The 14,327-nt window shown below is 39.7% G+C and overlaps 13 non-coding genes across 13 annotated transcripts; all 13 read left to right on the top strand.

The window, feature by feature from the left end:
• Positions 1-314: 314 nt before the first annotated feature.
• On the top strand, positions 315-529 carry LOC141130937 (small nucleolar RNA U3). Its single transcript, XR_012242573.1, has one exon. It is a non-coding gene; the product is annotated as a small nucleolar RNA U3 (small nucleolar RNA).
• Positions 530-1,205: 676 nt separating this feature from the next.
• LOC141131063 (small nucleolar RNA U3) lies at positions 1,206-1,420 on the top strand. The gene has a single exon (XR_012242685.1). It is a non-coding gene; the product is annotated as a small nucleolar RNA U3 (small nucleolar RNA).
• Positions 1,421-2,096: 676 nt separating this feature from the next.
• Positions 2,097-2,311, top strand: LOC141130920 (small nucleolar RNA U3). The gene has a single exon (XR_012242558.1). It is a non-coding gene; the product is annotated as a small nucleolar RNA U3 (small nucleolar RNA).
• Positions 2,312-2,987: 676 nt separating this feature from the next.
• LOC141131062 (small nucleolar RNA U3) lies at positions 2,988-3,202 on the top strand. The gene has a single exon (XR_012242684.1). It is a non-coding gene; the product is annotated as a small nucleolar RNA U3 (small nucleolar RNA).
• A 676-nt stretch (positions 3,203-3,878) lies between these two features.
• On the top strand, positions 3,879-4,093 carry LOC141131014 (small nucleolar RNA U3). Its single transcript, XR_012242642.1, has one exon. It is a non-coding gene; the product is annotated as a small nucleolar RNA U3 (small nucleolar RNA).
• A 676-nt stretch (positions 4,094-4,769) lies between these two features.
• Positions 4,770-4,984, top strand: LOC141131038 (small nucleolar RNA U3). Its single transcript, XR_012242663.1, has one exon. It is a non-coding gene; the product is annotated as a small nucleolar RNA U3 (small nucleolar RNA).
• A 676-nt stretch (positions 4,985-5,660) lies between these two features.
• Positions 5,661-5,875, top strand: LOC141130912 (small nucleolar RNA U3). Its single transcript, XR_012242552.1, has one exon. It is a non-coding gene; the product is annotated as a small nucleolar RNA U3 (small nucleolar RNA).
• Positions 5,876-6,551: 676 nt separating this feature from the next.
• Positions 6,552-6,766, top strand: LOC141130992 (small nucleolar RNA U3). The gene has a single exon (XR_012242623.1). It is a non-coding gene; the product is annotated as a small nucleolar RNA U3 (small nucleolar RNA).
• A 676-nt stretch (positions 6,767-7,442) lies between these two features.
• On the top strand, positions 7,443-7,657 carry LOC141131092 (small nucleolar RNA U3). Its single transcript, XR_012242709.1, has one exon. It is a non-coding gene; the product is annotated as a small nucleolar RNA U3 (small nucleolar RNA).
• A 676-nt stretch (positions 7,658-8,333) lies between these two features.
• On the top strand, positions 8,334-8,548 carry LOC141130982 (small nucleolar RNA U3). The gene has a single exon (XR_012242614.1). It is a non-coding gene; the product is annotated as a small nucleolar RNA U3 (small nucleolar RNA).
• A 676-nt stretch (positions 8,549-9,224) lies between these two features.
• LOC141130911 (small nucleolar RNA U3) lies at positions 9,225-9,439 on the top strand. The gene has a single exon (XR_012242551.1). It is a non-coding gene; the product is annotated as a small nucleolar RNA U3 (small nucleolar RNA).
• Positions 9,440-10,115: 676 nt separating this feature from the next.
• Positions 10,116-10,330, top strand: LOC141131000 (small nucleolar RNA U3). The gene has a single exon (XR_012242629.1). It is a non-coding gene; the product is annotated as a small nucleolar RNA U3 (small nucleolar RNA).
• A 676-nt stretch (positions 10,331-11,006) lies between these two features.
• On the top strand, positions 11,007-11,221 carry LOC141130956 (small nucleolar RNA U3). The gene has a single exon (XR_012242590.1). It is a non-coding gene; the product is annotated as a small nucleolar RNA U3 (small nucleolar RNA).
• Positions 11,222-14,327: the final 3,106 nt, after the last annotated feature.

Here is a 14,327-nt window from a genome sequence, read left to right as displayed (position 1 = left end):
TCCATCTGCGTTGTAGTCTCTCCTGTTTCTGCGCTGAACAAGACTGTGAGGTGCTTTTAAAACTTTGCTCGGGTTACCAAAAGGACATCCAAAAGAATCAAGATGGACAATATAAGGCATCAAGAAATGTTACGATTTGAGAGAAAAGAATTGCAAAATGATTTTTCTTTAGAATAGGACGTTGGCAAACAGGCATCTTAATTATTACTACTTGATTTCTACAAGTAGTTTACATTGGAGGTTAACAAACATGTTCACCATTTGTTGAAGGAATAGTGGTTAAGATGTTGCTGAAATCTTTGCCATGGCAAGGTAGGACTATACTTTCAGGGATCATTTCTGTAGGATTCAAAGGGAGAAATGTGCTCGAAAGTGTCCAAACTCACCTTCCACGATGATGAATTTTAGGGTTCTTGTCTCAGAAAGATTCTTGTTGTCAGTGCTGTTCTATGCAGGTGCTGCCACCATTTGATGACATTGTCATCTTTCTGGATGGGAAGATGGCAGGAGGGAACTCATTCAGAGTGGTTGTTTGAGTGCTGAGAGTCTTGTATTGTTTCAAAATCAGCTGAGTTTCCAATTCTGTGTTTTGGTCTAATTTGTAAACCATGTCTTTTATTTATTAATTGCCAGATGGAAACAAACATGACACGATATTTCTATGTGGGAAGGTTGTTAGCAGTACGACATGCAGTCGCTGCTCTTGTTTTTCCTTTGGCTTGGGCGCTTGGAGGAAATGGAAACAGCGCTCATGGAACCCAAGGAAAGATTCTGGGGCTTTATATGTTAGAAAGACAAAGAAAAGACTGTCCTCACTGACAAACCATTCTTTCGGAAGCAAAGGAAACATGCCAGGCCATTCTGTTTTTAAAGAGGTGAAAACAAAAATGCTCCATCTGCGTTGTAGTCTCTCCTGTTTCTGCGCTGAACAAGACTGTGAGGTGCTTTTAAAACTTTGCTCGGGTTACCAAAAGGACATCCAAAAGAATCAAGATAGCCAATATAAGGCATCAAGAAATGTTACGATTTGAGAGAAAAGAATTGCAAAATGATTTTTCTTTAGAATAGGACGTTGGCAAACAGGCATCTTAATTATTACTACTTGATTTCTACAAGTAGTTTACATTGGAGGTTAACAAACATGTTCACCATTTGTTGAAGGAATAGTGGTTAAGATGTTGCTGAAATCTTTGCTTTGGCTAAGTAGGATTATACTATCAGGTATCATTTCTGTAGGTTTCAAAGAGAGAAACGTGCTCGAAAGCGTCCAAACTCATCTTCCACGATGATGAATTTTAGGGTTCTTGTCTCAGAAGGATTCTTGTTGGCAGTGCTGCTCTATGCAGGTGCTGCCACCATTTAATGACGTTGTCATCTTTCTAGATGGGAAGATGGCATGAGGGAACTCATTCAGAGTGGTTGTTTGAGTGCTGAGAGTCTTGTATTGTTTCAAAAACAGCTGAGTTTCCAATTTTATGTTTTGGTCTAATTTATAAACCATGTCTTTTATTTACTAATTGCAAGATGGAAACAAAAATGACATGATATTTCTATGTGGGAAGGTTGTTAGCAGTGCGACAGGCAGTCGCTGCTCATGTTTTTCCTTTGGCTTGTGCACTTGGAGGAAATGGAAACAATACTCATGGAACCCAAGGAAAGATTCTGGGGCTTTATATGTTAGAAAGACAAAGAAAAGACTGTCCTCACTGACTAATCATTCTTTCGAAAGCAAAGGAAACATGCCAGGCCATTCTGTTTTTAAAGAGGTGAAAACAAAAATGCTCCATCTGCGTTGTAGTCTCTCCTGTTTCTGCGCTGAACAAGACTGTGAGGTGCTTTTAAAACTTTGCTCGGGTTACCAAAAGGACATCCAAAAGAATCAAGATGGACAATATAAGGCATCAAGAAATGTTACGATTTGAGAGAAAAGAATTGCAAAATGATTTTTCTTTAGAATAGGACGTTGGCAAACAGGCATCTTAATTATTACTACTTGATTTCTACAAGTAGTTTACATTGGAGGTTAACAAACATGTTCACCATTTGTTGAAGGAATAGTGGTTAAGATGTTGCTGAAATCTTTGCCATGGCAAGGTAGGACTATACTTTCAGGGATCATTTCTGTAGGATTCAAAGGGAGAAATGTGCTCGAAAGTGTCCAAACTCACCTTCCACGATGATGAATTTTAGGGTTCTTGTCTCAGAAAGATTCTTGTTGTCAGTGCTGTTCTATGCAGGTGCTGCCACCATTTGATGACATTGTCATCTTTCTGGATGGAAAGATGGCAGGAGGGAACTCATTCAGAGTGGTTGTTTGAGTGCTGAGAGTCTTGTATTGTTTCAAAATCAGCTGAGTTTCCAATTCTGTGTTTTGGTCTAATTTGTAAACCATGTCTTTTATTTATTAATTGCCAGATGGAAACAAACATGACACGATATTTCTATGTGGGAAGGTTGTTAGGAGTACGACATGCAGTCGCTGCTCTTGTTTTTCCTTTGGCTTGGGCGCTTGGAGGAAATGGAAACAGCGCTCATGGAACCCAAGGAAAGATTCTGGGGCTTTATATGTTAGAAAGACAAAGAAAAGACTGTCCTCACTGACAAACCATTCTTTCGGAAGCAAAGGAAACATGCCAGGCCATTCTGTTTTTAAAGAGGTGAAAACAAAAATGCTCCATCTGCGTTGTAGTCTCTCCTGTTTCTGCGCTGAACAAGACTGTGAGGTGCTTTTAAAACTTTGCTCGGGTTACCAAAAGGACATCCAAAAGAATCAAGATAGCCAATATAAGGCATCAAGAAATGTTACGATTTGAGAGAAAAGAATTGCAAAATGATTTTTCTTTAGAATAGGACGTTGGCAAACAGGCATCTTAATTATTACTACTTGATTTCTACAAGTAGTTTACATTGGAGGTTAACAAACATGTTCACCATTTGTTGAAGGAATAGTGGTTAAGATGTTGCTGAAATCTTTGCTTTGGCTAAGTAGGATTATACTATCAGGTATCATTTCTGTAGGTTTCAAAGAGAGAAACGTGCTCGAAAGCGTCCAAACTCATCTTCCACGATGATGAATTTTAGGGTTCTTGTCTCAGAAGGATTCTTGTTGGCAGTGCTGCTCTATGCAGGTGCTGCCACCATTTAATGACGTTGTCATCTTTCTAGATGGGAAGATGGCATGAGGGAACTCATTCAGAGTGGTTGTTTGAGTGCTGAGAGTCTTGTATTGTTTCAAAAACAGCTGAGTTTCCAATTTTATGTTTTGGTCTAATTTATAAACCATGTCTTTTATTTACTAATTGCAAGATGGAAACAAAAATGACATGATATTTCTATGTGGGAAGGTTGTTAGCAGTGCGACAGGCAGTCGCTGCTCATGTTTTTCCTTTGGCTTGTGCACTTGGAGGAAATGGAAACAATACTCATGGAACCCAAGGAAAGATTCTGGGGCTTTATATGTTAGAAAGACAAAGAAAAGACTGTCCTCACTGACTAATCATTCTTTCGAAAGCAAAGGAAACATGCCAGGCCATTCTGTTTTTAAAGAGGTGAAAACAAAAATGCTCCATCTGCGTTGTAGTCTCTCCTGTTTCTGCGCTGAACAAGACTGTGAGGTGCTTTTCAAACTTTGCTCGGGTTACCAAAAGGACATCCAAAAGAATCAAGATGGACAATATAAGGCATCAAGAAATGTTACGATTTGAGAGAAAAGAATTTCAAAATGATTTTTCTTTAGAATAGGACGTTGGCAAACAGGCATCTTAATTAATACTAATTGATTTTTACAAGTAGTTTACATTGGAGGTTAACAAACATGTTCACCAATTGTTGAAGGAATAGTGATTAAGATGTTGCTGAAATCTTTGCCGTGGCAAGGTAGGACCATACTTTCAGGGATCATTTCTGTAGGATTCAAAGGGAGAAATGTGCTCGAAAGCGTCCAAACTCACCTTCCACGATGATGAATTTTAGAGTTCTTGTCTCAGAAGGATTCTTGTTGGCAGCGCTGCTCTATGCAGGTGCTGCCACCATTTGATGACATTGTTATCTTTCTAGATGGGAAGATGGCAGGAGGGAAGTCATTCAGAGTGGTTGTTTGAGTGCTGAGAGTCTTGTATTGTTTCAAAAACAGCTGAGTTTCCAATTTTGTGTTTTGGTCTAATTTGTAAACCATGTCTTTTATTTACTAATTGCCAGATGGAAACAAACATGACACGATATTTCTATGTGGGAAGGTTGTTAGCAGTACGACATGCAGTCGCTGCTCTTGTTTTTCCTTTGGCTTGGGCGCTTGGAGGAAATGGAAACAGCGCTCATGTAACCCAAGGAAAGATTCTGGGGCTTTATATGTTAGAAAGACAAAGAAAAGACTGTCCTCACTGACTAATCATTCTTTCGAAAGCAAAGGAAATATGCTAGGCCATTCTGTTTTTAAAGAGGTGAAAACAAAAATGCTCCATCTCCGTTGTAGTCTCGCCTGTTACTGCGCTGAACAAGACTGTGAGTTGCTTTTAAAACTTTGCTCGGGTTACCAAAAGGACATCCAAAAGAATCAAGATAGCCAATATAAGGCATCAAAAAATATTACGATTTGAGAGAAAAGAATTGCAAAATGATTTTTCTTTAGAATAGGATGTTGGCAAACAGGCATCTTAATTATTACTACTTGATTTCTACAAGTAGTTTACATTGGAAGTTAACAAACATGTTCACCATTTGTTGAAGGAATAGTGGTTAAGATGTTGCTGAAATCTTTGGCGTGGCAAGGTAGGACTATACTTTCAGGGATTTTTTCTGTAGGATTCAATGGGAAAAATGTGCTCAAAAGTGTCTAAACTCACCTTCCACGATGATGAATTTTAGGGTTTTTGTCTCAAAAGGATTTTTGTTGGCAGTGCTGCTCTATGCAGGTGCTGCCACCATTTGATGACATGGTCATCTTTCTAGATGGGAAGATGGCAGGAGGGAACTCATTCAGAGTGGTTGTTTGAGTGCTGAGAGTCTTGTATTGTTTCAAAAACAGCTGAGTTTCCAGTTTTGTGTTTTGGTCTAATTTGTAAACCATGTCTTTTATTTACTAATTGCCAGATGGAAACAAAAATGACATGATATTTCTATGTGGGAAGGTTGTTAGCAGTACGACAGGCAGTCGCTGCTCATGTTTTTCCTTTGGCTTGGGCGCTTGGAGGAAATGGAAACAGCGCTCATGGAACCCAAGGAAAGATTCTGGGGCTTTATATGTTAGAAAGACAAAGAAAAGACTGTCCTCACTGACAAACCATTCTTTCGGAAGCAAAGGAAACATGCCAGGCCATTCTGTTTTTAAAGAGGTGAAAACAAAAATGCTCCATCTGCGTTGTAGTCTCTCCTGTTTCTGCGCTGAACAAGACTGTGAGGTGCTTTTAAAACTTTGCTCGGGTTACCAAAAGGACATCCAAAAGAATCAAGATAGCCAATATAAGGCATCAAGAAATGTTACGAATTGAGAGAAAAGAATTGCAAAATGATTTTTCTTTAGAATAGGACGTTGGCAAACAGGCATCTTAATTAATACTAATTGATTTTTACAAGTAGTTTACATTGGAGGTTAACAAACATGTTCACCAATTGTTGAAGGAATAGTGATTAAGATGTTGCTGAAATCTTTGCCGTGGCAAGGTAGGACCATACTTTCAGGGATCATTTCTGTAGGATTCAAAGGGAGAAATGTGCTCGAAAGCGTCCAAACTCAACTTCCACGATGATGAATTTTAGAGTTCTTGTCTCAGAAGGATTCTTGTTGGCAGCGCTGCTCTATGCAGGTGCTGCCACCATTTGATGACATTGTTATCTTTCTAGATGGGAAGATGGCAGGAGGGAACTCATTCAGAGTGGTTGTTTGAGTGCTGAGAGTCTTGTATTGTTTCAAAAACAGCTGAGTTTCCAATTTTGTGTTTTGGTCTAATTTGTAAACCATGTCTTTTATTTACTAATTGCCAGATGGAAACAAAAATGACATGATATTTCTATGTGGGAAGGTTGTTAGCAGTGCGACAGGCAGTCGCTGCTCATGTTTTTCCTTTGGCTTGGGCGCTTGGAGGAAATGGAAACAACGCTCATGGAACCCAAGGAAAGATTCTGGGGCTTTATATGTTAGAAAGACAAAGAAAAGACTGTCCTCACTGACAAACCATTCTTTCGGAAGCAAAGGAAACATGCCAGGCCATTCTGTTTTTAAAGAGGTGAAAACAAAAATGCTCCATCTGCCTTGTAGTCTCTCCTGTTTCTGCGCTGAACAAGACTGTGAGGTGCTTTTAAAACTTTGCTCGGGTTACCAAAAGGACATCCAAAAGAATCAAGATAGACAATATAAGGCATCAAGAAATGTTACGATTTGAGAGAAAAGAATTGCAAAATGATTTTTCCTTAGAATAGGACATTGGCAAACAGGCATCTTAATTATTACTACTTGATTTCTACAAGTAGTTTACATTGGAGGTTAACAAACATGTTCACCATTTGTTGAAGGAATAGTGGTTAAGATGTTGCTGAAATCTTTGCCATGGCAAGGTAGGACTATACTTTCAGGGATCATTTCTGTAGGATTCAAAGGGAGAAATGTGCTCGAAAGGGTCCAAACTCACCTTCCACGATGATGAATTTTAGGGTTCTTGTCCCAGAAGGATTCTTGTTGGCAGTGCTGTTCTATGCAGGTGCTGCCACCATTTGATGACATTGTCATCTTTCTAGATGGGAAGATGGCAGGAGGGAACTCATTCAGAGTGGTTGTTTGAGTGCTGAGAGTCTTGTATTGTTTCAAAAACAGCTGAGTTTCCAATTCTGTGTTTTGGTCTAATTTGTAAACCATGTCTTTTATTTATTAATTGCCAGATGGAAACAAACATGACACGATATTTCTATGTGGGAAGGTTGTTAGCAGTACGACAGGCAGTCGCTGCTCTTGTTTTTCCTTTGGCTTGGGCGCTTGGAGGAAATGGAAACAGCGCTCATGGAACCCAAGGAAAGATTCTGGGGCTTTATATGTTAGAAAGACAAAGAAAAGACTGTCCTCACTGACAAACCATTCTTTCGGAAGCAAAGGAAACATGCCAGGCCATTCTGTTTTTAAAGAGGTGAAAACAAAAATGCTCCATCTGCGTTGTAGTCTCTCCTGTTTCTGCGCTGAACAAGACTGTGAGGTGCTTTTAAAACTTTGCTCGGGTTACCAAAAGGACATCCAAAAGAATCAAGATAGCCAATATAAGGCATCAAGAAATGTTACGATTTGTGAGAAAAGAATTGCAAAATGATTTTTCTTTAGAATAGGACGTTGGCAAACAGGCATCTTAATTATTACTACTTGATTTCTACAAGTAGTTTACATTGGAGGTTAACAAACATGTTCACCATTTGTTGAAGGAATAGTGGTTAAGATGTTGCTGAAATCTTTGCTTTGGCTAAGTAGGATTATACTTTCAGGTATCATTTCTGTAGGTTTCAAAGAGAGAAATGTGCTCGAAAGCGTCCAAACTCATCTTCCACGATGATGAATTTTAGGGTTCTTGTCTCAGAAAGATTCTTGTTGGAAGTGCTGCTCTATGCAGGTGCTGCCACTATTTAATGACATTGTCATCTTTCTAGATGGGAAGATGGCATGAGGGAACTCATTCAGAGTGGTTGTTTGAGTGCTGAGAGTCTTGTATTGTTTCAAAAACAGCTGAGTTTCCAATTTTATGTTTTGGTCTAATTTATAAACCATGTCTTTTATTTACTAATTGCAAGATGGAAACAAAAATGACATGATATTTCTATGTGGGAAGGTTGTTAGCAGTGCGACAGGCAGTCGCTGCTCATGTTTTTCCTTTGGCTTGTGCACTTGGAGGAAATGGAAACAATACTCATGGAACCCAAGGAAAGATTCTGGGGCTTTATATGTTAGAAAGACAAAGAAAAGACTGTCCTCACTGACTAATCATTCTTTCGAAAGCAAAGGAAATATGCTAGGCCATTCTGTTTTTAAAGAGGTGAAAACAAAAATGCTCCATCTCCGTTGTAGTCTCGCCTGTTACTGCGCTGAACAAGACTGTGAGTTGCTTTTAAAACTTTGCTCGGGTTACCAAAAGGACATCCAAAAGAATCAAGATAGCCAATATAAGGCATCAAAAAATATTACGATTTGAGAGAAAAGAATTGCAAAATGATTTTTCTTTAGAATAGGATGTTGGCAAACAGGCATCTTAATTATTACTACTTGATTTCTACAAGTAGTTTACATTGGAGGTTAACAAACATGTTCACCATTTGTTGAAGGAATAGTGGTTAAGATGTTGCTGAAATCTTTGGCGTGGCAAGGTAGGACTATACTTTCAGGGATCATTTCTGTAGGATTCAATGGGAAAAATGTGCTCAAAAGTGTCTAAACTCACCTTCCACGATGATGAATTTTAGGGTTTTTGTCTCAAAAGGATTTTTGTTGGCAGTGCTGCTCTATGCAGGTGCTGCCACCATTTGATGACATGGTCATCTTTCTAGATGGGAAGATGGCAGGAGGGAACTCATTCAGAGTGGTTGTTTGAGTGCTGAGAGTCTTGTATTGTTTCAAAAACAGCTGAGTTTCCAGTTTTGTGTTTTGGTCTAATTTGTAAACCATGTCTTTTATTTACTAATTGCCAGATGGAAACAAAAATGACATGATATTTCTATGTGGGAAGGTTGTTAGCAGTACGACAGGCAGTCGCTGCTCATGTTTTTCCTTTGGCTTGGGCGCTTGGAGGAAATGGAAACAGCGCTCATGGAACCCAAGGAAAGATTCTGGGGCTTTATATGTTAGAAAGACAAAGAAAAGACTGTCCTCACTGACAAACCATTCTTTCGGAAGCAAAGGAAACATGCCAGGCCATTCTGTTTTTAAAGAGGTGAAAACAAAAATGCTCCATCTGCGTTGTAGTCTCTCCTGTTTCTGCGCTGAACAAGACTGTGAGGTGCTTTTAAAACTTTGCTCGGGTTACCAAAAGGACATCCAAAAGAATCAAGATAGCCAATATAAGGCATCAAGAAATGTTACGAATTGAGAGAAAAGAATTGCAAAATGATTTTTCTTTAGAATAGGACGTTGGCAAACAGGCATCTTAATTAATACTAATTGATTTTTACAAGTAGTTTACATTGGAGGTTAACAAACATGTTCACCAATTGTTGAAGGAATAGTGATTAAGATGTTGCTGAAATCTTTGCCGTGGCAAGGTAGGACCATACTTTCAGGGATCATTTCTGTAGGATTCAAAGGGAGAAATGTGCTCGAAAGCGTCCAAACTCAACTTCCACGATGATGAATTTTAGAGTTCTTGTCTCAGAAGGATTCTTGTTGGCAGCGCTGCTCTATGCAGGTGCTGCCACCATTTGATGACATTGTTATCTTTCTAGATGGGAAGATGGCAGGAGGGAACTCATTCAGAGTGGTTGTTTGAGTGCTGAGAGTCTTGTATTGTTTCAAAAACAGCTGAGTTTCCAATTCTGTGTTTTGGTCTAATTTGTAAACCATGTCTTTTATTTATTAATTGCCAGATGGAAACAAACATGACACGATATTTCTATGTGGGAAGGTTGTTAGCAGTACGACAGGCAGTCGCTGCTCTTGTTTTTCCTTTGGCTTGGGCGCTTGGAGGAAATGGAAACAGCGCTCATGGAACCCAAGGAAAGATTCTGGGGCTTTATATGTTAGAAAGACAAAGAAAAGACTGTCCTCACTGACAAACCATTCTTTCGGAAGCAAAGGAAACATGCCAGGCCATTCTGTTTTTAAAGAGGTGAAAACAAAAATGCTCCATCTGCGTTGTAGTCTCTCCTGTTTCTGCGCTGAACAAGACTGTGAGGTGCTTTTAAAACTTTGCTCGGGTTACCAAAAGGACATCCAAAAGAATCAAGATAGCCAATATAAGGCATCAAGAAATGTTACGATTTGTGAGAAAAGAATTGCAAAATGATTTTTCTTTAGAATAGGACGTTGGCAAACAGGCATCTTAATTATTACTACTTGATTTCTACAAGTAGTTTACATTGGAGGTTAACAAACATGTTCACCATTTGTTGAAGGAATAGTGGTTAAGATGTTGCTGAAATCTTTGCTTTGGCTAAGTAGGATTATACTTTCAGGTATCATTTCTGTAGGTTTCAAAGAGAGAAATGTGCTCGAAAGTGTCCAAACTCACCTTCCACGATGATGAATTTTAGGGTTCTTGTCTCAGAAGGATTCTTGTTGGCAGTGCTGTTCTATGCAGGTGCTGCCACCATTTGATGACATTGTCATCTTTCTAGATGGGAAGATGGCAGGAGGGAACTCATTCAGAGTGGTTGTTTGAGTGCTGAGAGTCTTGTATTGTTTCAAAAACAGCTGAGTTTCCAATTTTATGTTTTGGTCTAATTTATAAACCATGTCTTTTATTTACTAATTGCAAGATGGAAACAAAAATGACATGATATTTCTATGTGGGAAGGTTGTTAGCAGTGCGACAGGCAGTCGCTGCTCATGTTTTTCCTTTGGCTTGTGCACTTGGAGGAAATGGAAACAATACTCATGGAACCCAAGGAAAGATTCTGGGGCTTTATATGTTAGAAAGACAAAGAAAAGACTGTCCTCACTGACTAATCATTCTTTCGAAAGCAAAGGAAATATGCTAGGCCATTCTGTTTTTAAAGAGGTGAAAACAAAAATGCTCCATCTCCGTTGTAGTCTCGCCTGTTACTGCGCTGAACAAGACTGTGAGTTGCTTTTAAAACTTTGCTCGGGTTACCAAAAGGACATCCAAAAGAATCAAGATAGCCAATATAAGGCATCAAAAAATATTACGATTTGAGAGAAAAGAATTGCAAAATGATTTTTCTTTAGAATAGGATGTTGGCAAACAGGCATCTTAATTATTACTACTTGATTTCTACAAGTAGTTTACATTGGAGGTTAACAAACATGTTCACCAGTTGTTGAAGGAATAGTGGTTAAGATGTTGCTGAAATCTTTGGCGTGGCAAGGTAGGACTATACTTTCAGGGATCATTTCTGTAGGATTCAATGGGAAAAATGTGCTCAAAAGTGTCTAAACTCACCTTCCACGATGATGAATTTTAGGGTTTTTGTCTCAAAAGGATTCTTGTTGGCAGTGCTGCTTTATGCAGGTGCTGCTACCATTTGATGACATGGTCATCTTTCTAGATGGGAAGATGGCAGGAGGGAACTCATTCAGAGTGGTTGTTTGAGTGCTGAGAGTCTTGTATTGTTTGCAGTCCCTGACTATTTCTTGTATCATGTTTGCAGTCTCTGACCATTTCTTGTATCATGTCTGCAGTTTCTGACCATCTTATGTATCATGAGTCCTGTAAAAAGCTGCGCTAAAATTATAAAAAAGTTCATATAAATGACATCAAGGGGATTTCTCCAAGTCCTTATTTCAAAGTGAAAACACCACCACCGTGCACTTCTAAGCAGTAGTGACAATCCACCCTAGTAGTAGAGCCTGCTTACCAGATGGCAAGCATAAAAGGGCAAGTGGCTTTAGCCTAGCCAAGGCCTTTTAGCTTGCTGATGCTCCCGGTGTTCCTATGGGGGGTAAATCTCCAGGCTCCCTTAGGTTATCCTCATGTCGCCATTCAACACGAAAAACCCGGATGACCTGGTGGGATGTCTGTGTTCCAGATCTTCTGTATCATGTCTGCAGTCTCTGACGATCTCTTGTACCATGTCTGCAGTCTCTGACCATCTCTTGTACTATGTCTGCAGTCTCTGACCATCTCTTGTACTATGTCTGCAGTCTCTGACCATCTCTTGTACTATGTCTGCAGTCTCTGACCATCTCTTGTACTATGTCTGCAGTCTCTGACCATTTCTTGTATCATATCTGCAGCCTCTGACCATCTCTTGTATCATGTCTGCAGTCTATGACCATCTTCTGTAGTATGTCTGCAGTCTCTGACCAGCTCTTGTATCATGTCTGCAGTCTCTGACCATCTCTTGTATCATGTCTGCAGTCTTTGACCATCTTCTGTATTATGTCTGCAGTCTCTGACCATCTCTTGTACTATGTTTGCAGTCTCTGACCATCTCTTGCCCATCAAACGCAGCCACTGTGCCCATCAAACGCAGCCACTGTGCCCATCAAACGCAGCCACTGTACCCATCAAACGCAGCCAGTCTCTGACCATCTCTTGTATCATATCTGCAGTCTTTGACCATCTCCTGTAGTATGTTTGCAGTCTCTGATCATCTCTTGTACTATGTATGCAGTCTCTGACCATCTCTTGTACAATGTATTCAGGCTCTAACCATTTCTTGTACAATGTATTCAGGCTCTAACCATCTCTTGTACAATGTATTCAGGCTCTGACCATCTCTTGTACAATGTATGCAGGCTCTGACCATCTTTTGTACTATACAAAGAAAGGCTGCGCTGCTGTTGATTAAGTGAGTGTGATCATGGACCATTTATATGACCATAACATGTGCACCCATGTGTGATAAAAAACAATTCAGGATATTAAAAAGGGAATAATAATTGCTGGGACAAACATTAAACTTAATTACCACCAATTTGGAACAAATATGATTAATCTATATCAATGAACAGTCAGATATGCAGTATGTTATGCAACGTCCATACATAAATGTTCCTTTGCTGTAAATGTCTTTCACCAGAAAAAAGAAAGATTATAAAATGAAACACCACTCTTCTGATGATGTGAAGCATGCAATGTTGTCACCCTGCAGATTGTGATGATAGGGAAATTCCTCCACCAAAAAAACGATCTGTCCCTTACCAGATTTTTTGATCTCTTGTTAAGGAGATCGTAAGTGCAGGTGGCTATATCCCCCAGCCACTGGGTCTCTGTCAGAAGTATGGCTCCAAGGGTCACCTTTCAAGGGGTCCACTAGATGACATACTGGCACTCAGATCCCAAGGATAGATATAAAAGAAAGAGCTCCATAGCGTAATCCTCCTCTACTGCCACTTCCAGTAATGTCTTCTCTCTACTTCCTCCCATTTTTTTTTGCTTATTGAATACTTTATAGGATAGCGCAGTATATACCTTTTTGGTTTTGAATCTTTTGTACTATGTATGGAGTCTTTGACCATCTCTTGTACTATGTATGAAGTCTCTGACCATCTCTTGTATCATAACTGCAGTCCCTAACCATCTTCTGTAGCATGTTTGCAGTCCCTGACCATTTCTTGTATCATGTCTGCAGTCTCTGACCATCTTCTGTAGTATGTCTGCAGTCTCTGACTATCTCTTGTATCATGTCTGCAGTCTATGACCATCTTCTGTAGTATGTCTGCAGTCTCTGACCATCTCTTGTATCATGTCTGCAGTCTCTGACCATCTCTTGTATCATGTCTGCAGTCTTTGACCATCTTCTGTAGTATGTCTGCAGTCTCTGACCATCTCTTGTACTATTCATGCAGTCTCTGACCATCTCTTGTACTATGTCTGCAGTCTCTGACCATCTCTTGTACTATGTTTGCAGTCTCTGACTATCTCTTGTATCATAACTGCAGCCTCTGACCATCTTCTGTAGCATGTTTGCAGTCCCTGACTATTTTTTGTGTCATGTTTGCAGTCTCTGACCATTTCTTGTATCATGTCTGCAGTTTCTGACCATCTTATGTATCATGTCTGCAGTCTCTGACGATCTCTTGTATCATGTCTGCAGTCTCTGACCATCTCTTGTACTATGTCTGCAGTCTCTGACCATCTCTTGTACTATGTCTGCAGTCTCTGACCATTTCTTGTATCATATCTGCAGCCTCTGACCATCTCTTGTATCATGTCTGCAGTCTATGACCATCTTCTGTAGTATGTCTGCAGTCTCTGATCATCTCCTGTATTATGTCTGCAGTCTCTGACCATCTCTTGTACTATGTTTGCAGTCTCTGACTATCTATTGTACTATGTCTGCAGTCTCTGACCATCTTTTGTATTATGTCTGCAGTCTCTGACCATCTTTTGTATTATGTCTGCAGTCTCTGACCATCTTTTGCATTATGTCTGCAGTCTCTGACCATCTCTTGTATTATGTCTGCAGTCTCTGACCATCTCTTGTACTATGTCTGCAGTCTCTGACCATCTCTTGTACTATGTTTACAGTCTCTGACCATCTCTTGTATCATAACTGCAGCCTCTGACCATCTTCAGTAGCATGTTTGCAGTACCTGACTATTTCTTGTATCATGTTTGCAGTCTCTGACAATTTCTTGTATCATGTCTGCAGTTTCTGACCATCTTATGTATGATGTCTGCAGTCTCTGACCATCTCTTGTATCATGTCTGCAGTCTCTGACCATCTCTTGTACTATGTCTGCA

The sequence above is a fragment of the Aquarana catesbeiana genome, linkage group LG02, assembly GCF_042186555.1.
Source record: "Aquarana catesbeiana isolate 2022-GZ linkage group LG02, ASM4218655v1, whole genome shotgun sequence".
NCBI lineage: Eukaryota > Metazoa > Chordata > Amphibia > Anura > Ranidae > Aquarana > Aquarana catesbeiana.
The sequence above is the reverse complement of the archived record's forward strand: the minus strand, read 5'-3'. Positions and strand labels throughout refer to the sequence as shown.